The 25,004-nt window shown below is 33.8% G+C and overlaps 1 pseudogene; it reads left to right on the forward strand.

The window, feature by feature from the left end:
• The first annotated feature begins 4,458 nt into the window (after window positions 1–4,458).
• On the forward strand, window positions 4,459–23,493 carry LOC100619634 (myeloid leukemia factor 2-like; annotated as a pseudogene).
• Window positions 23,494–25,004: the final 1,511 nt, after the last annotated feature.

A 25,004-nucleotide genomic window follows, 5' to 3' on the forward strand; every position in this document is an offset into this window, starting at 1 on the left:
AATATCTATCAAATATATATCTCAAATGGTTCAGAAGGAGAGACTGCCTCTATACATACCAAAACAACACTTTTTCTAGTAGCAAAAATGAGTTCCTTTTAACTAGAAATTGAACAAATGAAGATATTATTTTTCTCCTTTATAAAAAATGTATCAATAACTTTTGTTTAATTGTGACCTTTATTTATTATTATACTGAGTACCTCTTTCTCATTCAATCAACCAAAGAGTTTCCATTAAGCATTTTTTTTTAAACCCTTACCTTCTGTCTTGGAGTCAATACTGTGTATTGGCTCCAGGGCAAAAGAGTGGTAAGGGTTAGGCAATGGGGGTCAAGTGACTTGCCCAGGGTCACACAGCTAGGAAGTGTCTGAGGCCAGATTTGAACCTAGGACTTCCCGTCTCCAGGCCTGACTCTCTATCCACTGAGCCACCCAGCTGCCCCCACCATTAAGCATTTTTGAGTCAGGAATTGTGCAATATAGAGGGATACAAAGGAAAACTACACATTACCACCCCCCCAAAAAGGAGAAAGAAACAATTAAACAAAACCTATCAACCAAATATGACAACAGTTCCTTATCTATGCAAAAGAGAAACATTCATTTCATCACCTCTTCTTTTGGGTGATGTTTCATCAGTTTTTGTTGTTATTATTCTTTCTATTAGCATTGTTATAGTCATTATCCATATTTTCCTTTTCTGCATATTTCACACAAATAATTTCAAATTATTTTCCAATCAGTTATCCATTCTAACTCAGATACTATCATGTTTTGGTTTGATTCAAGAAAAGGAATACTCAAGTGATGAAACGAAAGAACATAAATAATGCTAACTGTTCTCTACTTTTCCAACACTTCCAACTTTTTTACTACCCGTGTCCTATGAATTGCCTTCTTTAGAGGTCTTAAATTATGACACATGTTACTTAATTGCTTATTTATTATATTTTTATTAAATGGATATCTCTTATTGAACTGGTTGGAAGCCTCAAATTTACTATTATTTGTAACAATAATTATAGACATAAAAATGTTCATTAAGAGATATCCATTTTAAATAATTAGCATTATTTATGTTCTTTCATTTCATCACTAGATAAGTCAAGTTTAGAAGAATACAGGTCATTCCCCAATTGATAAATATTCAAAGGATATGACAGTCTGTTTTCAAAATAAGAAATCAAAGCTATCTATAGTCATATGAAAAAATTATCTAAAGCACTTGAAAAAAAAAAACCCTTACCCTTCATTTTGTAATCAATACAAAGTATTGGTTCCAAGGCAGAAGAGTGGTAAGGGCTAGTCAAGGAGGGTTAAGTGGCTTGTCCACAGTCACACAACTAGGAAGTATGTGAGGCCAGATTTGAAAACAGGATTTCCCATCTTTGGATTTGGCTCTCATCCACTAAGTGATCTAACTGCTTCCCTTAATCACTACTAACTAGAGAAATTCATATTAAAAGAACTCTGATGAGCTACCTCACACCTATCAAATTGGCTAATATGATAGAAAAGGAAAAGGACCAATGTTGGTGAATAGGTGAGAAAACTGGGACCCTAATGCACTGTTGGTGTAGTTATGAACTAATCCAACCATTCTGGGGAGAAATTTGAAACTTTGTCAAAAGGGCAAAAAATGCATATTCAGCAATATTACTACTAGGTCTGTATACCAAGAACTTTTTTTTAAAAATTCAAACTTAATGGGCCTTACTTAAATATTAATAGCAGCTTTTTTTTTTGTAGGAGCCAAGAATTAGAAATTGAGGGGAATGACTGAAAAAGTTGTGGTATATGATTGTGATAAAATACAAATGCAGTGTGAGGGGGGAAAGGGATTAATTTTTAAAGGGTTGGATTTGGTTAAGGAAAAGTTTGGTCACCAGGAATTTAATTAATTCCAAAAAGATTTTATTTACAATTTATTTACAAAATGTAGAAAGAGTGAAGCAAGAAATCAGTGAGAGGATAAGATAAACTATCTAGCCTGAGCACTAAGTAATTTACTCCTGGCCCCTCTGGGCATGAAGAATTAGTTCAGCAGGCCTCTGCAAAACCAAGGACATGGAAGTCTCTTCAAAAAATCCAGCAGTTAAGAGTCAGCTTTTCACTCACCAAGTGTCAGTCCAGCCAGCATATTCTTCTGCCCCTCTTCACCAGCCTCAACTCAAAAGCATGAAAAATTGAACTCCAGCAGAAGTGGAAGTCCAAGTTGAACTCTGCCTCAAGAATCCTAAACTCTGTGTAGCACTCTTTCTTTTAAAGGCATTTTCTCTTGTGTCATTTCCTGTGCCTTCCTCTAATTTTACATCTACCAATCACAGTTGATGCTCTGTTCTAGGACTGCCCAGAAGATAGTCAGTCAATTCCAATACATCACCCACTATCTCACACATGGATCACAGATCTCCCACATCATGATTAAATGGGATATTTGCACTTTTGGTGATTAGATCTAAATGGGAAGATCTTCATATTTAACTTTTATGTATCGTGTTTGCACTTTTTGTGATTGAATCTAAAAATAGGCAGGTTTCCATACTTAACTTTTAACTTAATTAAGTTAATTAAAAATTAAGTAAAAGAGTTTACACTTATGGGGATTAAAAACTAAAAATAGACATGAGTTACAATTTAAATCTTCACAATCAGCGAAGAACTGAGCACCTTCATTGTTACAATCAAGGGAGAGTCAAATCCAATCTTCACACCAGGTATATATATATATATATAATTTTATACTTAAAACAGTGCTGCAAAGTATGTGCTTTTCACGGATGGGAAAATGAGGTTCAAATGGTTGAAAAGATTTATTTATGCTTTCTCAGTTAGTGAACACCTTAAACAGTTTTTACCATGATCTCGTGACTCTGGGTCTAAATATTCTTTTCAGTCTATTAGATTGCCTTTTCCTTGTGCTCAGTGTTTGTTTTCATTTTATTTTTCTATCTTCAGTGTTTAGTCCAGTGCCTTGAACATTGTAAATGCTTGTTGGAATGAGTAGGATTGGATGTGATTGGTTCTTTCTGGCAATAGTAATAGGTGTTCTATATGTTTAATATAACTTTCTATTCCAGCATTGTATGGAATGGCATAAGGAACTCTATAGATAGAATTCTATATTGAATTAACCTACCTTCCATATGTGAAAGTTATTAATCATCAAAGAACCACACAAAAAAAAAATGAGGACAGATTTAATTGTGAAGTGGATGCCTGCTAGCAATGCATATTTTCTTAAATCAAATTTTATCCACTATGACATTTTTTCCCAAAACCCCTTTTGTTTCAAACAGAGCATAGCTGACCTCTTAAACTAAGGTTCTTCTCTAGTGGCCTCAGAGCCCAGCTCAGCTGATATAAACCCGAAGACACATCCTACCTATTTTGAAGGCTGAACCTGAATGGTTTTCTTGATTATACCTTTGCTTCTCCACCTCCCTTCCCAGATGCAGGATGCCACTTAGCTAGCTCATGAGGATATTGTGAGAAATAATGAGAAAGCATTTGAATAGTGACATCAATTGTAGGGTGTAAATGAGATTGCTTGACTTCGTGTCCCAAAATGTGGATGACTAGTCAATAAAACCACTTTAAGAGGCTGTCTCGACAAGGTAGGAGAGTGTTTTCCCTTATATACCAGATGGCAGCTGACCTTCCTTATGTTAAACTGGACTTTGTGTAGCAACGGAGTGTCACAAAGTTACAGGGTACAAATTTCACATCAAAAGTGTAAATGAAGCCCATCAGGGCCACAGCCAGTCATTCTGGCATACTTAAAAACAACAAAAACAACAACAACAGCAGAAGACCAACTTTTGAGAGCCAGATGCTCCCCACTCTCATTGCTGTTTTACTCTTCTAGTGTCTATTCTCAAAGCAGGGTGTTGTGTTACAGTCCTTTCCCTGGGTTTCAGTGCCACATCCACCGAGATGTAAAAATACTCCAGGTTCTCACTTTACAGGTAGCTATTTATAATCTCACATGATGCCAGACATGTGTATATATCAGGGTGACACTTTCAGAAATTTGTCCTGCTATTTTCGTAATAGCCTAATGAATGGCGCCAGCAGAGAGAGGAGGTCTTAATCAAGCAGGTTGAGAAAGAGTATGCAGGAGGAGGGGGACTACTAGTTTTAACTTGGATGCCATTTAGAAATCTTAAAAGGGCCCCTCTCCTCAGTCTCCCTTCTCACACACACACCCTTCCCCAGATGTCTTGATTAGTGGCTCTGCGTATGCTGGTCAGATTCTGGGATTAATGATGGCTAATTTGCCTGAGGTTGGTGCAGCCCAGGCAGCAGGCTCTCTACCACCAGCTTTTGCTGCCATATGGGCAGAAGCAGCTGTTTCAATTACTTTCTGTGCCCAGATGTGTCAGACGAGGCACCAGTGCTCTGCGGGGTACATTCAGCCGCTCGGCAGCTAATTACTTCAATCGTGTGTCGAAGCATGGTGCTGTATACTGTAAAAGGGTTTTTTGAAAACAGCCGACTGCCAGCTGTCACTATGCCTCACAATGATGTGAAACTGATAGGCTGTGACTAGATTTCAGCTTTAACTTGCTGGGCATCAAGATAGTTACCATGTACATTTCTTTGTCAGATATAGAAAAGAAATCCATAGAGTTTTGCGGAGTTGAGCATCCTTCTGTTCACCTTGGATCTCCCTTGCGTCTCCATATTGCTGTCTCTGTCTCTCTGTCTACATAGATAGATAGATGGATAGATAGATAGATAGATAGATAGATAGATAGATAGATAGATAGATGAATAGATAGGTACACATACATATGTACTGTACTGGTACAGTACATATGTATATTTATGCATTACACATATATGTACTATATATATATGTGCTGTATATAACTGCATATACATGGCTTTTTTGATTTGGGATTTATAGCAAACCATTTACAAAATAAGCCATTTCATCATCTTGCTCTTTGGATACTAAACAAATCAAAATCTTTCTGATTTCAAAGAAAATAAAGTTTTAGATATCCATTGGAATCTAAAGCTCCAAGGCATATTTTCAAAGGTGAAATCCAAAGTCCCTGCAATCAATAGACACGTCTCTTCTATCAGTGGTAGAGTAATCAATGAATCAATTTATATTTTATGTTTTCTGCTTCATTGTATAGGGGGAAGGGAGAAAAAGAAAATACATATCAAGAAACGTCCAGCAGCCCCATACCTCTTTTAGAGAAAAAAAAAATCATCCCTAACAAGTCCAAACTGGGAGTATGTCTTGCCATTGGTTTGGGGGCAACTGGTGTGTAATCTAGAATGGATATGAAGCTGTTATCTTTCTCATAATACATCTATTTAGGAAAAGAATAAACATTTGTTTTGTGCTAATTCTATGGTAATCAGGGTGATTGTACTGTACTTAGCCACTGTTTGTTGCCATGGTTATTTCAAGCAGCTCTTGGTTATTAATGTCCTAGAAGATTCAACAATGCTCAGTTTAAGACCCTTCATCAGAAATATAAGTAATCAATTTCACTCTTATTTCACAACATTTCTATAGACAAAAATAACTTTGCTTGTCATCAGATTATTATTATGAGTTTGTCTAATTTATAGTGCTAAATGGTTCGAACTCTCATTCATGGTCTTACTCTTCTTAAGCATATATTTACTATATTTCTACAGGGAAATTAGCAAAATTTAGGGTTCTTAACCTACTGAATTTTGAAATGCCTAAAACTGTGACATAGAAATCAGAAGTGTCATAAGAGAGAAGTCTTATGGTGGGAGTAGGAAATTGTTCTTTAGGTTTTTTTCCCCTCAAGTATAGTAAGCAAGGTTCTCCACAAACATTTCCATTTCAGGTATAAAGAGTCTGCTTGCATAACGCTTCCAACACAACTATGGGAGTTTGGCAAATCTGGTGAAGGAAAAACATAGGCCTCACCTTCTCTCAAATTGGACTACCATAGAAAATGTTCTAAACAGAGCTACCTTTCACAAGCAAAAAACCATAGCATCAAAAACACTTAACTGTACATGTCAGATCTCTGGGTTTGTTGTTTCTTTTTTGAGGTGACTATTGATTAGTTTGTTTTATAATACTTGTATTTGTATTATGGTATCCCTTTGGACACATCAATAAAAATCTTATTAAAAATTTTAAGATGAGAAATGATTAAAAAATTATAAATTTGGCCAAGAAGAACAGAGTTGACCCTGTTTTTAAATGTCCGTGGAAATTCTGGAATTCTATATCATATATGTCAGATTGGCAAAAATGACCAAAAGAGAAAAAGTATGTATGTTGGAGAGGTTGTAGGCATACAGTCATGTTGATAAGCTATTTTTAAAACCATGAAGAGATACAATCATTCTGGAAAACAATTTGGAATCATACATATTAAATAACCCAGGTATAATATAAATAGGGATATGCAAACAGCAGAAGTACACACACGCACACATCAAAGAACTAGGAAAATGTTAAACGTAGACATAAATATTTATAGCAACCTTTTTTCTCAGTGGGAAAAATATATAAACTAAAAGGATTCCCAACAATTGAATAAGTTACTCTATATGAATATCATAAAATACTATTGTGCTATAAAAATGAGGAAATAGGTGATAAATAAAATAGAAATAATATATAGAAAATAAATAAAATAAATATAAAGGCTTATATGAACTGATACATAGTGAAATGAGCAGAACCAAAATAATACTTTATGCCATAAATTCAATATTTTTAAAGGAATTATTCTGATAAAATTTTAAAACTGATGAAGAATAAAATGAGACTCAGAAGAATAATTTGTATAATAATAACACTGTAAAGATAAACAACTTTGAAAACTGTAATAATTATGTTCAACACAATGACCATCCATGATTCCAGAGGATAAATGATGAAAAATTCTATCTACATCTCCATAGAGAGGTGCTAAATTGAGAGCACAGAAAGATTAAATGCCATTGGCATTTAATTTTGCGAGATTCTGTATATTTTGTATAAGAAATTTGCTTTTCTTTTGTTATTTTATTTCAGTTGGGTAGGAGGTAGAAGATGAAAAATAGTTTTTTATTAAATAAAAAACAGAAAAAGTTGGGGTGCTACAGATGTGGAATGTTATCGTATGCTTTGGTCACTAATATTAGTTTTCTGTAACTGGTTTATTTGGTTATATAAATTATCCCTCAGATAATCTCTTAATAATTGTAATGTAAAAACAAAAGAAATAAATAAAACAAACATAAATTGTTGTGATTTTTGGTAAAGACAGGAGCAAAGACAAAATCGACAAATTTCACTTCAAAATAAACTACAGGATACCTTGCATTTTTCTCATACAAAAAAAAATCAGCATTCTTCTAAAAAAATAATGAGGCCAAATGGGCAGCAAAAATAATAATCCATTTTAATCTTATAATACTGCAGCTATTTTTATAGAATACATCAAAAATTTAGAGGCAAAACTCATTTTTTAAGTCTTCTTCCCTTGAAAATTGCAGAAGTATTGATTAGAAGGTTTTTCTTGGCTTTTGTCTAGCTTTGAATTGTCTGTATGGAAAAGCATAATTAGCTCCATAAGAAAGAACAGCAATGGTCATTCATAGCAGTTTCTTCTAAGAAATTCTTCTTGAAATGTTCTAATTTATTCACTCTCTGTGTTGTAGCAAAGCAGAATTTAGGCTATGATGTTTCTGAGACTGTTTATACAGTGTGACAAGCCAGGGATCTCCTGGGGATATGTTGCTCCCTTTCTGATAGTATCATCAGAAAGCAACACCATGTGCTGAGCTGGACCCCATGTATTGTGGATCACTTCATTATCATCTAAGCATCCTAGGATGGGCCACTGCAATGATTTTGGTGTCCTTGTCTGGTGAAGAACTGATATTCTAACTCTAGAAGACTGAGTTTTGATGAACATTCAGAAAAACAGAATAAAATAAAATGAATTTTTCCTAACATTATACTCTAAAAGGGCTGAAGACCAAATCTAAAATTGGCAACTAGGTGGTACAGTAGATAGAGGGCTGGGCCTGGAGTCAGGATGTCTCCTTTTCCTGAGTTTAAATCTGGTTTCAGACACTAGTTATGTCACCCTGGGAAAGTCACTTAAACCTGTTTACCTCAGTTTTCTCATCTATTAAATGAGCTCAAGAAGAAAATAGTAAACCTCTCCTGTATCTCTGCCAAAAAAAAACAAAACCCTAAATGGAGTCATAAAGACAAAAACATGACTGAAAATGACATAACAACAAATAGTGTTATGAGATCCCTTTTAATCTAGATATGTTTCTTGAAGGGAAGAATGTCAACAAGTGGGTGACATTTTTAAATGTTCTGCATTGAGAAGTTTCTAGGGTAGAAGAATTCAAGATGATCACTTTCCTCACATTAGTCCTATTATACTTTGTTCTTTGAATTCAACAAATATTTCTTCTAAAATTTAGTCATTTTTTCAAACCCAGTTGGACATTGTCCATGTTAACAGCAATATTGTATGATGATAAACTGTGAAAACCTGGCTACTCTCAGCAACGCAATGCTCTGGGACAATACCGAAAGACTTACAATGGGGAATGCTATCCACGTCCAAAGAAAGAGCTATTGGAGTCATTTTTCACATCAATATACTTTTGGTTTTATTTTGGATTTTTACAACTTTGCTCTTACAACAATGACCAATATGGAAGTGTGTTTTACATGAAAATAAGAAAAGAAAAAAAGAATTTTAGAAAATAAAATAAAAGACAAACCTAGGTGGATGTGATTCCAAAGAGCAAGCGGCTATAATACAGTTAATATACTGCCACATCTAAGTCTCTATACTCTTATCACATGCTAAACATATAAGGAAACTAAATTATCCCTAAATAATAGTCACATCATCAAGAAAATAGCAATTATGTTTTCTAAAATACATATTAAAAATGAACATGAATTATGATCCATCAATATTCAGCTGCTGAAATACAGTAGTGTAATAGAAGTAGTAGTAATAGTAGTAATAAAATGCATCTACTTGAATTTGTATTAAAGTTTTAATCATGTAAAATATGCTATTCGGTTATAGTCTAATAAATATACAGTGTGAATTCAATTAGGAAACCACTTTACAAAATGTATTATTTGTACTAATCAGAATCTAGTTTTAATAATATTATCCTAATAAATGATAGTAATGATAATAGTACTAGTCAAAGTTATAATAATAGCTTGTTGTTATATGGAGCTACAAAGTTTACAAAATGCTTGATCCTAACAACACAAACATAAGCATAGAGAAGTTAAGTGAGTTGGCCTTGGTCTCATGGCTACTGGATGTCTGAGACAAGAAATGGGTCTCTCTGATATAATTTCTAATATTCTGTCCAAGATGCTAAGCTGGAAGCCACAGGGAAAAGGACTCAGCCTTGCTTCTATCACATTTTAATATCTCATACTGCTTTTTGAGCATGTGTTGTCCCAACTAATAGAAGTAAACTTCTAGAATGAAGGAATCATTCAATTTCATTTTTTATTCCTATAACAAAGTATAATGCCTTGTCCAAAAGAGCTATTTAATAAACATTCAATGCTGAATTGAGTTGCTGTGCTCCGAAAAATAGAGTAACTGCAACTATACTAAATGAAGCAGCATTGATTGCTAGGACTTTCTATTTCCAATGAATCGGTAACCACTGGATTTCTCATCTGTTTATTCCAATCTCAAATTTCCATTATATTACCCTAAGAAATGGATGTAGCTCATCTTTGAGATAAGCTAAATCATAAGTTGACCAACCAAGTTAAAAAGTAAATAAAAGTAAATGACTTCCTATAGTCTAATTCCCTTAGAAGTTTTATTTACTGCTTCTGTATACCTGAAAATGGCCCACTATGTACCAAATCCCTAATAAAGCTCTGAAAGCATTTCTCTATATCAAGTGCACAAAACATTATTATTTTTAAATTCTTCCATTTTTTAGAGGTGGGGGAGAATTTGTGTGGATCTATGATTTCAGAGATATTAGGAATTTCTAGTGATGAGGTTATTGCACAATGGCAACTCATTTAAAATAATAGTTTTAGAAGGTTGCTAGGAATGCTGAGAGGTCAAATATCTTACACATGATCATAAGCTAGTATGTATAATAGGCAGGACATGAACTGAGTTTAGTTCTTCCTGATGCAATTGTTGGCATGGTGGCCCTGAGATCAAGAAGGCCCCAGTTTAAATTTGACCTCAGACACTTACTAAGTGTGTAACCTAAGGCAAGATATGTAAAGCTCTATTTGCCATAATTTTCTCAAATTTAAAATGGGGTTATTAAGTGAGAATCAAATGAAATATTTGTGAAAAGCACTTATTCAGTACCTAGAACAGATAGGCTCTTTATAAACACTTAAATTCATTTTTTCTTTTTTTCTTTTCCTTTTTTCATGTTGATTCAATTTTTAATAATTGTTTTCTGAAATTTTTCAATGCATGTTCTCTTCCTTCTTCCCAACCCTCTCTCCTCCCCAAGATGGCAGGTAATATCATAAAAGTTGTAGATGTATTTTATACAATATATTTTACATGTTCATTATGTTGTAAAAGAAGGCAAAGATTACTTACACTACTGAAAATTTCACATAGAAAATAACATAATGGATAATCCTTGTTTCCAGTTCTTTACCACCACAAAAAAAAGAGCTGCTATAAACATTTGTATACAAGCAAATGCTTATTCCTTAATCATTTCTTTTCCCTTCATGACTCCAATTCTTGACTTCTATCCATGCCATGCTATTCCACATGTAAATATGTAGAGGAGCATAATAATCGACTTTACAGAGTTTTCACAGCAGTCTTCTGTGGGGCAGGAAGTATATCTTCCTTTATTGCTCAATTTTTATGGAAAAAGAAACTGAAAGAACTGAAGTTCTGACTAATCTGATTTAACCAGAAAAATGCCAGAATTTGAACCCAAATTTTCCAAATTTTCCAATTTTTCTAATATATCACATTGCTTTTCCTCATAGATACTGATCAATAAAATTCCATTCGCAGCCATAGTTCCATAAAACCCAAAAGAGAATCCAATCAAGCCAATTAACATTTACTCAGTTGCCATTTTCATATTCCTCAGTACTATTTAGATCACGTTTTTTGCCATAAGACTTGGATTAGAAACCAAACCAAAATACCTCGGGAGACCAAGTCAGTTTTGAGTATAAAATAAAACATATAGTTTAAGGAATTTCTGGTGTAACCAACAGTCTCAGCCCAGAGGGTAAAAATGAACCTAAGCTTCCAAGTTGATTGGGCCTAACACAAAGACAGGTTTGTCCTCCCCTCTGTCCCCTATGCTTAGAGCTAAAGTAGCTGTGAAATATTGGAAAGAAAGATAACAAGCACATCATATCCCAAATCACTGCCTTTTGGCCTTTGTGCATTATGATTAATCAGACAGTCTACAGAAATTTCTGAGAACCTAAAATTCCTGAATAACATAAGTGAAAAGCAAATCTTTTTATTTTGCTTTATCTTTTTCCTGTCCCATTGAAAGCTCTCCCCACCAAGTTTGTTTTGTTCAATAAACATATATTCAACAAAATTGCATTCAAACAATGTATAATATTTCTTATTAATTATTTGTTAAGCCTGATATGAAGAATGCTGGTTATTGCAGATTAACTGGATTTAAAAGAATCAGATCACATGATAAAATAGGTATAATATTCTTTCCACTTCTCAGAAATGATCCAGGAGTAAAGTGCAAACTAAAAATAAGAATTTCACTCCAATTATTTCTGGCCACTACTCATGGAAAAGACCCACAAGAAAATGTTTCACCTTTTAATAATCTCAGAAAATTCCAAAATCACTTAATGCGACCACTTCCATATATTGATCAACCTATTATCATATCAATGTAGATATCACTTCCATCAGTTTAGATAGCAAACTAATCCTGCCTTTCTCCTCATGCTGTACAACTCTTGTCCATATTCTCCTATAAATGCTTTCCAGAGAATGCATTCACAATTATTAGGAGTAGGTTTGGGACTCTTCTATGTTTCTTGGCATCTTGTGGGTACCAGTGGAGTCTGTGGGCTATCATTTATCCCTTCCTCTTGCTTATTCAGTCTTTGCTCTTCCCCAGGCATGTAACTCTCTGACAATGTTTTACTCCATTTCTTCTGCAAAATTGTTCATCCATAATGGTTATAGATAAATAAGCTAAAATGATGTCTGAATTTTGTATCTTGATATATTGGGGACTGACAGTTGGAGAAAGAAAAGTGGCCCTGAGGAGAAACTTATCGCAAGGGCAAGATGTCAACTAGGAAGAATGGAGGAATGAAAGCTTAGGCATATGATATAACAATGAAATCTGTCAAGCTCACTGAAAATATCTTTGAAAAAGAAACTGGAAAAGGAACAATGCCAATAAAAGGATTCAAATTACTAAGGAATCTTTTCTAACTGAGATGGAGAAGATGATAATATCTATCTTTAAACTTTTTGTCTTGCAATAGAACACAAAGAGGGGGCATGTGTGAAGAGACAGAAATGCCCCTTCACTATTTTGTCATCATTCCATAATATATTTTGACAGCATATGCAGTATAACTGAATGCACAATTTATATATATATATATATATATATATATATATATATGCATATATATATATATATACCATAATGGAATTTCCAGGATTTGAATACAATTAAATAATTTCTTTGAAGACAAATTGTTCTGTGGGACCATCACAAAAAAGAGGACAAAAATAATGATAAATGAGTATTTTTTAGTCTGGCTCCCTTACAATAATAGAATACTCTAACTAAAAATTCATTAATCTATTATAGTTAAGATGAATCATATTGATATAGAATAATTGTTTTTCTGACTTCATTCCTTTATAAATAAATATGGGTGAAATTCCTTTTTAAGTATTAGGTGACATATTATAAGATATTTTATACACATTTTCCATAACCAAATTTTAACAATATTTTGTCTTCATTGGTTAGTCTTAACAGCAATGAGCATACTGGTTTGTACAAAGTAGAGCCTTAAGGTATCTCCTTCACCTTTGTGTCTAAAAGTGCTTATTGAACATATCAAATTGAATTTTCTGTACTTAAACTCACCATATCCCAAATTCATTTCACTAACTTTCCCCAAAACCTTCAGTCCTCTTCCTATCTTCACACTTGCTATTGAGAACACTACTACACCTCTGAGAATAGTAATTAAATTTACACTTTCATTCCTGAAAGGAAATATCAAATAATTGCCCCATGACACCAACTTTCTGACTTTGTACCCAAACATGCTCTCCTGACCACTAATAGACTTGGCATTATTTTTTTCTGAAAATGTAAATAATATAAAGGAAGAGTCTGTATTACTAGATTGACTTGTACAGAAGTACTTAGCACAGTGTCTTGTATATAGTATGCAATTAATAAGTGCATTTTTCATTAGTTCATTCAAATTCTATTCAAAATGTCTATTATTTGCAAAAATGTGAAAAGTTTGTCGTCAAAAAGAACAAAAACAATTTAGAAATACTTTCTTAGAGAATAAATACAGAAACAATTGGAGAGATATTCAATATTCATAGAAAGGTTATGACATTATAAAGAAGTTAAATAAATTAAACCATAGATTCAGCCCTCTACCTTAAAAAAAACAATAAAATGAATTAAAATATTTTGAAATACTTTTGAAGGAATAAAAGTTCAGGAATTTCAGGGAAAAATTGAAGAACAATAGAGAAACTATGATAACCTAATAATAGCTGATATGGCCAAGTCAATAAAATAAAAATGACAGTTCTACCTAAATTAAATTACTTATTCAGTGCTATACAAACCATAATGAGAAAAACAAAATAATAATATAGAACAATACAATAAGAAATACTAATATAAGAAATGTGAAGAAATAAGAAATAAAAATTAATCTGGTAGAACAAAAGTTCAAAAATATCAAGAGAATTAACTTTTTAGATTGTTTAGGAAGGTGGCCTAGCTATACTAAAGTTCAAACTGTATTGGAAAGTAATAAACATCAAAAACAATCTGATATTGTCTAAGAAATAAGAGTTGTGTGGATCATTGAAATAGATTAGTTACACCATACATAATAGTCAATAACCATAATAATCTTTTGTTTGATAAATCCAATTCCAAAAGACTTCTGACAAAAAAAGTTATCCAAATCTAGAGAAAGAACTGATAGAGTAATTATGTATATCAAAGCATACTATTTTCCATTTTATTTTCCTCATTTTTATATGTCTTTCTCCTCAAAATGACCAATATGAAAAATGTTTTGCATGATAAAATATGTATAAAATATCAAATAACTTACTCAGGGAGTGAGAGGCAAAGGAGAAAAAGAGATAGAAAATTTGGAACTCAATTTTTTAGAGCAAATGTTAAAAATTGTTTTTACATAAAATTGGGAAAAATAGTATACTATTTAAAAATCATTTCTAAGAATGTCAAAATGTCATGAACACAGACAAGTAGTCAAACAACATAAATAACTACTTCTCTAAATAACTGTCAACTAACAATCACATAAAATAATAAATAAATGATCTAATGAAAGAAATGTGATTTTTAAAATTCCAAGTTTTATGTCATCACTCAACACTCAACAGTAGTTCATTCATGCCCAACTCTACATGACCCCATAGACCAAAGCTATTCTTGGGATTTTTCTTGGCAAAGAAACTGAAGTGGTTTGTCATTTCCTTTTCTAACAAATGCAGTTTATTCTTTTGTTAGGTGGTGAATGGTGAAGTGACTTGCTCAATATCAATCAACAAGTAAGTGTCTGAGGCAGACATGAACTCAGAACTTTCTGATTCCAAGACCAAAAATATATCAACTAAGTTACCTAGAAAATTCCTAGGCATACAGAGGTTAAGTGACTTACCAAAGGATACACATCTAAGAAAGTATCTGAGGCTGGATTTGGACTCATGTCTTCCTCATTCCAAGCCCAGTGCTCTAACAATTGATTCATAACTGCCTCTACCACAGTTTTTATCTCAAAGTAAATAAACTAACAAAGGTGAAATAAGAGAAAGTCACTTTTTTTCCTAGCTTACGTGTTGGAAATTTTTATAATAATTGTTTTCTGACATTTTGTGATGCATGTTCTCTCCCTCTCTCCCCAGAAATAGCCATTTTAGGGGATTTGAAAATGATCCAAACAATCTAGAAAACAAATTGCAATTATGTGAAAAAGTGAATAAAATGCTCATATTATTTGACTATTTGATAGACATATACCTTAAGGAGATAAATGAAAAAAAGAGCAGTGCTTTCTGTAGTGGTCAGGGCTGAAGAACAAAGTAGACATACATCAATTAAAGAACTTCTAAAAAACTGTAAATAAGTGTAATGGAACACTATTATAGTATTAAAAATTATTCATGTGGTGAATACAGATAGACATAGGAATACTTATATGAACTACTGAGACATTAAGTTAAACAAAACCAGGAAACAATATGCTTATAATGCCACTGCAAATGTAAAGAAAAAGACAATCAAAACTGAATATAATCAAATAAAAATGACCAAATTTTATCCCAAATCAGAAATAGAAGAAAACATTTCTTGTCATTCTTTGAAGACATATGTATCTATGGCTATTGAAGGCCATATAAATATTAGAATCTTTTTTTTAATTGTTGCTGGACTGTTTTTTCCATTTTTTATTTTTTATTATTACAAAATTACCTTGGGAAGGAGAAGGAAGAAGAGGTATGCAATAATAAATATAAGGGGTATAAGAATGAAAAATAATAATTTTTAAATAGCTAAGGGATAAAAATATATCAAAGCTAAAATCAATGATCCCTTATTTATGAAAATATTAATAGGATATTTTACAGTAGCTGAAAACTGGAAGCAAAATGGGTGCCAAATCATTTGGGGAATGTTTGAATAAACTGTCATATCTGTATGTTAAAATTGGGACAGAGATTGCATCTGTAATTTCTTTAAAGGGAAGTTACAGATGAAGAAATACCTCTACCAATGAATGCTAGGAACATTATTCACTATGAGTTCAATAATAATGTAAAAAAAAAGTTAAATAAAACCAGCATAAATAACAACTTTATGTCTTTGCTACATACTCTAGGATTTGATTCATGCTTTCAATATTGTTTATTGAGTTCAGTAGCAATATTTTTAGTGGTTTTAAAAAAATTAATTAACTCTTTCAGTGTACAAGATAAGATTCTGGGGAAGAAGAAAGGCATATAGACAAAATGTTTTATGAAAAAATCATAAAGACATTACTAAAATTTTAAAGTAAAAATCAGATAAAATCTAATGAAGAAATCTATATTCACAATATTTCTCTGTTTTTGTATTCCTTCTATTCTCCTCCTCCTCTTCATTCTCCTTATTTTGTTACTAAAAAAAATGCCACTGTAAATATTGAGTTATAAATATGGGTCATTTCTGTTTTTTATCTATCTCCTCTACACTTTGTATCATTAGTTTGTGTGACAAAACCCTGCAAATATTATATCTAAATTAAGTGTAAGTAAGTGATGAGTGAGGGCTTGAGACCCCCTTTTATTTTGTTAGGTATAGTTATTCTCGTGCATGGACCTTCTATGCTGGCTGTTTACTGATTCCAAGGAGTTGAGAACAGGAAGTGTTCATGGAACACTTGGAAAAAGGATTATAAAAGACCTCAGGAGTTGAGAACAGGAAGTGACATGGAAAAAGGATTATAAAAGACCTCAGCTTCCTGTTGAAGGAACTTAGAGCTTAGACCTTAGATCTTGGACTTTGGCTCTTGGACTGCTTCTTGGAGGACTGCTCCTGGATCTTCTCCTTTGGAGTTCAGTGTTGGAGAACTTTGCCTTGAGACTTGCCCTTCTGTCTTCTCCTTTGGGGTTTGTCTTGAGTAAGTGAGTAGCTGGCCTTCCTTTCCTAGCTTCTGGAGAGACTGGTTCCAGAGATCTCTGCTGAGGCTTTGGAGGAGGCTGTGTTGGTAGAACTGTAGCTGAAGACACTACCACATGTGGGGAAGTCTCTCTGGGGCTGAGCCTCACTTCACCAGAGAAGGACTAGTAGGTTTATTAAATCCTGTCTCTTTAGCTACCATTTCCATTCTCACTCTTTCTACCTCTTTGTAAATGAAGCTACTAAAAGTCATTTTGACTTAAGTTATAATATCTTTAAATCAGTGACCACAATATTACTTTAGAATTCTCATATTTAACATAAAACCTAAATTTAATTTCTTACACTTTGTAAACTATGTGTTTTATTTTTATATTTTTAAAAACAACGTTCAGAGAAGAAGGTCCACAAACTTCACCAAACCGTGAAATCAGTAAAGGAGATAAAGAAATAATGATTATGAATCCCTAAATTAGATGATGTCTAATGTTCATACCAATTCTAAAATTGTATGGTTCTATAAACCTTGTAGTGGATTTGATGATGCCACTTTAAAAGTACTACTGCTTTTGGGTCACTAGGTGTGCTTCTGCTGTGTAATGGAATGGAAAACCAATGTCATATGCTGCAGCATGTGGAGAAATCTGTATGCTCACTCACAGAAAATAAAAATGCCAAGGCTAAAGAGAACTGAAGTATAAAAGGTCTAGAAAAATGTTCTTTAAATTGTTATCCTTCCTTAAAAAAGAATACAATGAATGTCAGATGAGTTTTCATTTATTCCTTTTAATCATATTCAAGAATTTTTTAATATAATAATTTTATTTTAGATAGTAGTTAGGTGAGAGAGTGGATAAAGCATTGGACTTGGATCCAGCACAACCAGAATTCAAATTCTATCTCTGATTCTTACCTACTATGTGTTTCTGTGGGATAATTTAGTGTCTCTATGCCTCAGAAAATGGGGTCCACACCTACCTTATAGGAACCCAGTGAAATAACATATGTAAAGTGAAAAATATATATAAAATATATAAAAAACATATATTACATTGCAAACCTGGAAATGTAGTAGTAACAGTAGTAGTATTGTTATTCTTACACACAAAAACCAAGATTATCTAAAACCTACTTACAAGAATAGTAGCCAAAATTTGATTGAAATTTAGATTGAGTCAATGAAAGCTTCTTTTCTACAACTAATATCAGAAATTTTCACTACATGCAAAGCACCTGAGGGAAGGATATTTTTCAGTTCTAGAGCTTGCTAAATAATCTGAAATTTTAACTTACTGTAACTATTTAATACACTATCAATTGATCAATCTACCAGAATTTTTAAGTGCCTTCAAGAAAAAAAATTTCTGGGTATTATGATGGTTTGTAGGGATGCAAAAATAAAAATGAAAGTCTTTCAAAAATACTACATTCTTTTGGAGGAGATATGGTATAAAACAAATGCAGGGTAAATGGGGGAGAGAGAATGGTGATGGGTGAAGGCACTGGTAGCTAGGAGAACATGAAAAAGGTTTTGTAAACAGTACTATTTCAGCAATGTTGCTAAAGTCATATGTCAGTTACCAGCTCCCCCTTGCAAGCACACAGTTAACATGGTTCAAATAAAAAGGCTTTCTTATAAGTCAATGAAAATAAACAGATGTATAGAAAAGAGCTATTCTCCAGTAAACAACCCTATCTTAGTGGACTATATAATCACTGTCACAGATATATAATGGTTAGATCTCCTAAATGCAACTCTCTAGAGTGGCTTCCTCTGATACCAATACATAGAATAATGAACAAGGAGAACCAAGACTTATTCCAAATGGTTTCAAGATATATGTATATTTTTATCTTAAAGCAGGAATCAAAACAAATGAAAACACAGGAAGAGAATTAAAATGATCTATTTTAACATTAAAATATTCTAAATCATTATTAATTATGTCAATGAAATTAGAACACCTCCCATGCATAAAAATTGACAAATTCTGGAGGGAATGTGGAAAAACAGATACACTAATGAACTGTTGATAGAGTTGTGAGCTGTTCCAACAATTCCAGAGAACTTCAAACTATACACAAAGAGCTTCAAAACTATGCATACTCTTTGATTCGGCAATACCACTACTAGGTCTGTATCTTAAAGAGATCAACCAAAAAAAAATACCTCCATGTACATAAATAGTTATAGCAGCTCTTTTGTTGTGACAAATAATGGTAAATTGAAGGAATGCACATCAATTAAGGAATGGATAAACAGGACATGGTATAATGTGATGAAATGTTATTGTTCTACAAAAAATGCCAATGGGGATGATTTCTGAAAAATAGGAGGCCTATTGATACAAAATGGAGCAGAACCAGTTCATTGTACACAGTAATAGTAATGTTGTCATAATGATCATCTGTGAAAGACTTAGCTACTCTGTTTAAATACCATGATCCAAAATAATTCTGGAGGACTCATAAGGAAAAGTCCATCCACATGCCAAGAGAAAAATGATTAACTGCAATTGCATACTGGTGTATACTTTTCTTGCTTTTTCATTTTTCTATATGGCTAATATGGAAATATGATATATATATTTTGATTTCACATGTATAATTGATATATTGCTTACCTTCTCAGTAGATGGGGAAAAGACTAAAGAGGGAGAGAATTTAGAACTAATTTTTAAAAGGAGTGTTAAAAATAAATAATTTTATGAGTAAAATTATCTGCTTCTTATTCACTTATAACATGGGCCTAAGGAGCCAAACTATTTCTTTGTTGTACACATTGGATATAAAATTCAGAGTGCATCCAGATTGAATTAACTATATATCATTCACATTTTTTAATTCAGTTTAAATCTAATTTTTGATTATTTTATTTTAAGCCTCATTTATATGTAGTTTGAAGAAGAATGGAGTCAAATGGCATTTTCAAAATCTATAGCTGATTCTAAGTCATATAATAACTTCATGTCTTCTAGATTCCCATTTAGATATATCATGTAGTTATCTTACTAACAAAATCAATTAAGACATGTTTTAAATAGGTTTCTTGTTCTTAGATATAATCTAATGTTTTCAGAAGCATCAAAGAGAGCTTATTTTAGGAATTTATTTAGTTGCTTATAAACTTGAATATTTTGGTAGGGTATTTAAGTAAAAAATTCAGTGATTTAAAAAAGTAAGTTTCTCCAACCCTCTTCAAAATAGTCCATTTTTAAAAACCGAATCAATTATAAAATTTATGAACTTTTGGACAAACAAAAATTCAAGAGAGTTTGGGACTGAGGATAGTAGTACTTTTAAGGAAAAATATTTAATATACCAATTTAATAAATATAATGCATTTGGGAGGAATGTGCTAATATTATATCTAAAAGATAATTTAAGAAATTAGAATTGAGAAAAAGTTTAAAGGATCAGGCAACTGTCAAAAAGAGAATAGGGGAAAGTTTCATACTGTCATTGTATAGACTACAACAGATTGAGTGATTCAGTATATAAGAATGCAAACTGAACTTGAAATCCAAGCAAGTATCATTCAAAACCCCTTCTAACACTATCAGGTTGTGTGATCATGAACAAGAGACTTTTCTGAGTCTCAATTTTCCTTCTGCTAAATGATTAATCTAATTAATACCTGTTGACTTCCACAGATTAAGAGACTTAGTAAATTAAGTGTATCAGATTTGTTATAGACAGATGCAAACATGCTTGCCTTTGAATCAATTCCACCACATAAATAACTAAACATTTCAATTAATGTTGCATTATTTTGGTAACATACCATCACTTTGTATTATATTTTTACTTTCATATATGCTCAGGTAAATGAATATACTACACTAATGGGTATTTTTTGTTAACTTTTTTGGCAGGCCATAATACAATGTGATATCATAGGTATATCCTTCTTTCTATCATAATAGGTTTTGGAAACGGAACTGAATAGGGATGAATTTATTTTCCTGGGGTCCATGAATTTTTTTAAGTATCTTGAAAATTACATTTTCGTATTTTTCGTCATCCTATGTATTTCATTTTGTGCATTCGAAAACATTATTCTAAGAAGAGGTTGATAAGACTTCTCTAGACTTCCAGAAGAATCCATGAAACATCTTTCGTATAAATGTTGATTATTGTAGAATACAATTGTTGGATCCAATCCAGTTAACTAAAGAGTCATTAAAAATATAAATATATAAAAGCGCTTTAATGCCTTAGTAAGGAATCTCATATAATATGATAGATCTTAGATTATTTAAACAATTAAATCTGATTCTAACTTCGTGAAAGATAATAATTTGCCTTATATGAGGGAAATCAGATTCAATAGCAACAAGGATGTCACTCACATGTTTATTTTTATCTAAACCTCTAATGAGTATTTAAACATATTACAATGCAAATTTTTGACATTAAGTCACAGGCTCATATAATTAGAGATTTAGAACAAGAAGGGATCTTAGAAATTACCTATAACTCATTTATTTTACAGGTGAGGAAATTGAAGCCCAAAAAAGTGACTTGGCCACATTCACCCAGATAGTAATTGGTGGAATGGGATCCTGGATCTAGGTCCTCTGACTTCAAATGAAGTATCTTTCTAAGATTTTCAACATTTTTAGTGGCCCCTCTTATGTCACAGTGGATGGCATCCTTCTTAGTTAGTGAGACTGTCTCAGGTCTCATGGACAATTTTGTAGTACCACATTGAGGACTATAACTGAAGTTCTCTGTATTAACTAATTCATTTATTTAAATTCACTCATTTGTTCATAATATTGAAATCTTATTTTTATTAAAACAAACAACTTTCTGCAGAAATTCAAGACTTCATGCTCAGCATGAAATAGTTTTATTCTTAACCCCTTAAGTGTACATGCACAAAATATGCTCTGATAATTATTTATAGCTGGTAGAAGTTAATTATCCTTGAATTCACTTTGTTAGATATCTTGTATATTTCCTGGTCAAAGAGCAAGTCCTCTGAAAATAGCTACTTATTTTATTCAAGAAATGATAGTAGGGAGCTGGCTGTGCTAGGGGCAGCTGTGATGGCAGTAGCAGGAGCTTGAAGAAGAGGAAGAAGAAGGAAGGAAGGAAGGAAGTGCTCCCAGTCCCAGGGGAGCACCCAGCCAGCCTGATTCTGCAGGTCTATGCCAGGTCCTGAATTGGGCCCAGACAGATGGGCACCTGAGTGTTGGGCCCCACAGCACCAGGAATCAGGGCTGGTACTATGATAAAGGATGGAAAGATTTGCAATTTGCAAAACTGTACAGGAATTGAAAAGTGCAAACTAGGTATGATTGACAGTGGCATGTGACCAAGGGTCACATGGGAGCCTGAGGGAGGGGATCTGGGGAGACTCCATCTTGCCCCACCTGACTTTTCTTGTGGTCTCCTGAGAAAGTCAAGAGGAAGGTCTGAAGAGGGATCTGAAGAGGATTTTCTCTGGTGTTGAGCTGAAGAAGGGTTCCTGTGTCTAGCTACTGGCATCATTCAGTCTCACTTGGACATCAGGATTTGCTTGGACATCTAACAACAGATTCTGGCTGTAACTGTTTTTTTTGGGGGGGGGCTTGCTGAGTAAGATTTGGGAACTTGGTTAAGTTTTAGTTTAGTAACTTAGTTAGCATAGTTAGTTTTTAAAATAAGAATAAGCATAAGTAAATCCCTAAGCCCTTATTCCTTTCCCTTCTAGGGAAAACAAGTTGTTCTAGTTCATGAGGGACAGAGAACCTGAGGATCCCATGTTCCTCATGGGCCCTTTTGCTATTCATCAACAACATATGAGCTGGATATTGTTGAAGGGCTTTGGCTACAGCCCTTTCCTTAGCATCACAAATAGGAGCATACCAGGGGCTTGGCCTACCAGTCAAAGGACACAAGCTGGGGCTGTCCCACCCTTTGGGATGCTAGGAATGACAGGTGGCTTCATGGATATGTTTGGGGTGATGAATGACATGTTTGGGAATATTGATCACATAAGAGCCAGATCACACCAGAGCCAACTGCCAGACTTTTTCATCCTCCACTGTCATTTCCTATTCAAACCTGGATGATGATGTTCCCAAAGTCTACCAAGAAACATCTGAGATGTGCTCAGCACGAGATGGGATCCAGGAGACAAGGAGCACCATGAGGGACTGTGATAGCAGACTAGAAAAGATGTCCATTGGGTATCACATCTGAGACAGGGCAAACGTCCCTCAGTGTTCCTGAAATCACCTAACTGGGGACCAGGAAGAACAGCAGGGTTACATCAATTTGGATGAGAGTGATGCTGAAGCATTTGACAAAGAGTGGACACAAGAGACATTCCAATACCAGCCACAACATCTCCTGGAATTTCATCCGCATGAGGCTACTGGAACGGGCCAGGGTAGAAGGACTGAGGGATGCTCTTGGCTAACTATACAGGGCCCTGAGGACTCCCCTTCCCAATAGTCAGATTCTATGACTGGTGAGGGCCCTCCCCCACTCTCAGGTCCTATCAGAAGTGTTGATGGGGGTGGGATTACAGAGAGGGATGTAATCCCTCAGTCATTCCTTTGGCATTTGGAGGAAACCCATTTATTCCTAATATTTTAGAATGTGGTAGTGAGGTAAAGATCATCCTAGAGCCTATTTTAGTGATAATAGGTCTCAGCTTGTCTAGGAATGGAAAGACAATCTCCTGAACTGAAGAGGTGACCATAACCACCAAGACTGTCATTATCCAACTTCTGTCCCCCTCCTTTCTTCCTATATGACAGGCTTTCTACCTCCACTCTCTAGGTATGGACTGTGATGGGTAGAGTAATCATCCCATAGAATAACTCCCTTCCCACCAATTTAACATTAAATAGAGGTAATCCCAGCCCTTAAAGTTTAGGGAACCTTAGGGGGAGATTTTCACTGCCCCCTTTACTGCTTTTATTTCTCCCCACACCTTTTCAATCTCACCCTCCCATAGGGAATTTACTGACTTTTTTTACTATTGTCTTGATCCCGCCCCCCTTATTCCCAATAAGTACAAGGTCTCTTAGGATAAATTCTGGGGTAGGCACCTCCCTTTCCCCCAAAGATCTGTCAGTGACTACTGGATCCTTTCTTACCTCTATCTAGAAGGTCCATGTTTGGGGCTGTGCCCCCTCCCTACTGGATGGGTAGGGGGTGGGTATCATGTCCTCTTTCCTCTTGTTCTCTAACCCCATGCCCTCATGTGCCATGTACATATGTGTTTGCACATGTACATACAGACATGCACTGTCTCTGCCCTTTTTGTGTGTCTATGTATGTAATTTGTAATTTTATGGAATAAAGGGGAATGGAAAAGAGAAAAGAAATGATAGTAGTACTCTTATCAGAAGTCAATTTGAGGTTCAGAACTAATAGAACACTTCCTGTTCCTTCCAAAACTGTCTCAAGCCAAAGGAAGTTGGGAGTAACTCCATCAAAAATAATATGTGAGAAAGATGGAAGCTTCCATCATTAGAGAAACTCTACACAGAATTTTTTTTTCTTTTCATCTAAAACCCCACATTGCTCTCCCTGCCTTTTTTTTTTATCATAGTCTACTGACTTTTACTGTCATCTTTATTTCTATGACCACTGGAAGAAGCTCAGTGGTGAAGTGGATACATTCCTGAGCCTAGAATCAGGAAGGCTTGAATTCAAATTAAATTTTACGTACTTACTAGTTGTGTGACCATGGACGAGTCATCTAACCTCTGTTTGTTTCTGTTTCTTCAGCTATTAAGTGGAGGTAATAATGATACCTACCTTTAAATTTTGTGAGAAACAAATGACATAATAGTTTCAAACCCTTAGAACAGCGTCTGACATGTAGTAGATATTATATGTGATTATCTTCCCTTTCTTGAAGTTATTGAATACAATGTCATAACCAAGGTAGAGTAACTGGTGATTTGTCTAAGGCGTAAAAATTTAGAGGGTGAAAACATTAAAAATAAGTTTATTATATTATATTATGATGGCACTTGTAATCCATTAGTGCTCAGGAATGATCGAATTTAAAATATAGCTAGTAAGAATGATTAGTTTAAGTAAGAAATTCCAAATTGCAAGCTTTATCTTGTATTA

This window comes from Monodelphis domestica, chromosome 1 (assembly GCF_027887165.1).
Source record: "Monodelphis domestica isolate mMonDom1 chromosome 1, mMonDom1.pri, whole genome shotgun sequence".
NCBI lineage: Eukaryota > Metazoa > Chordata > Mammalia > Didelphimorphia > Didelphidae > Monodelphis > Monodelphis domestica.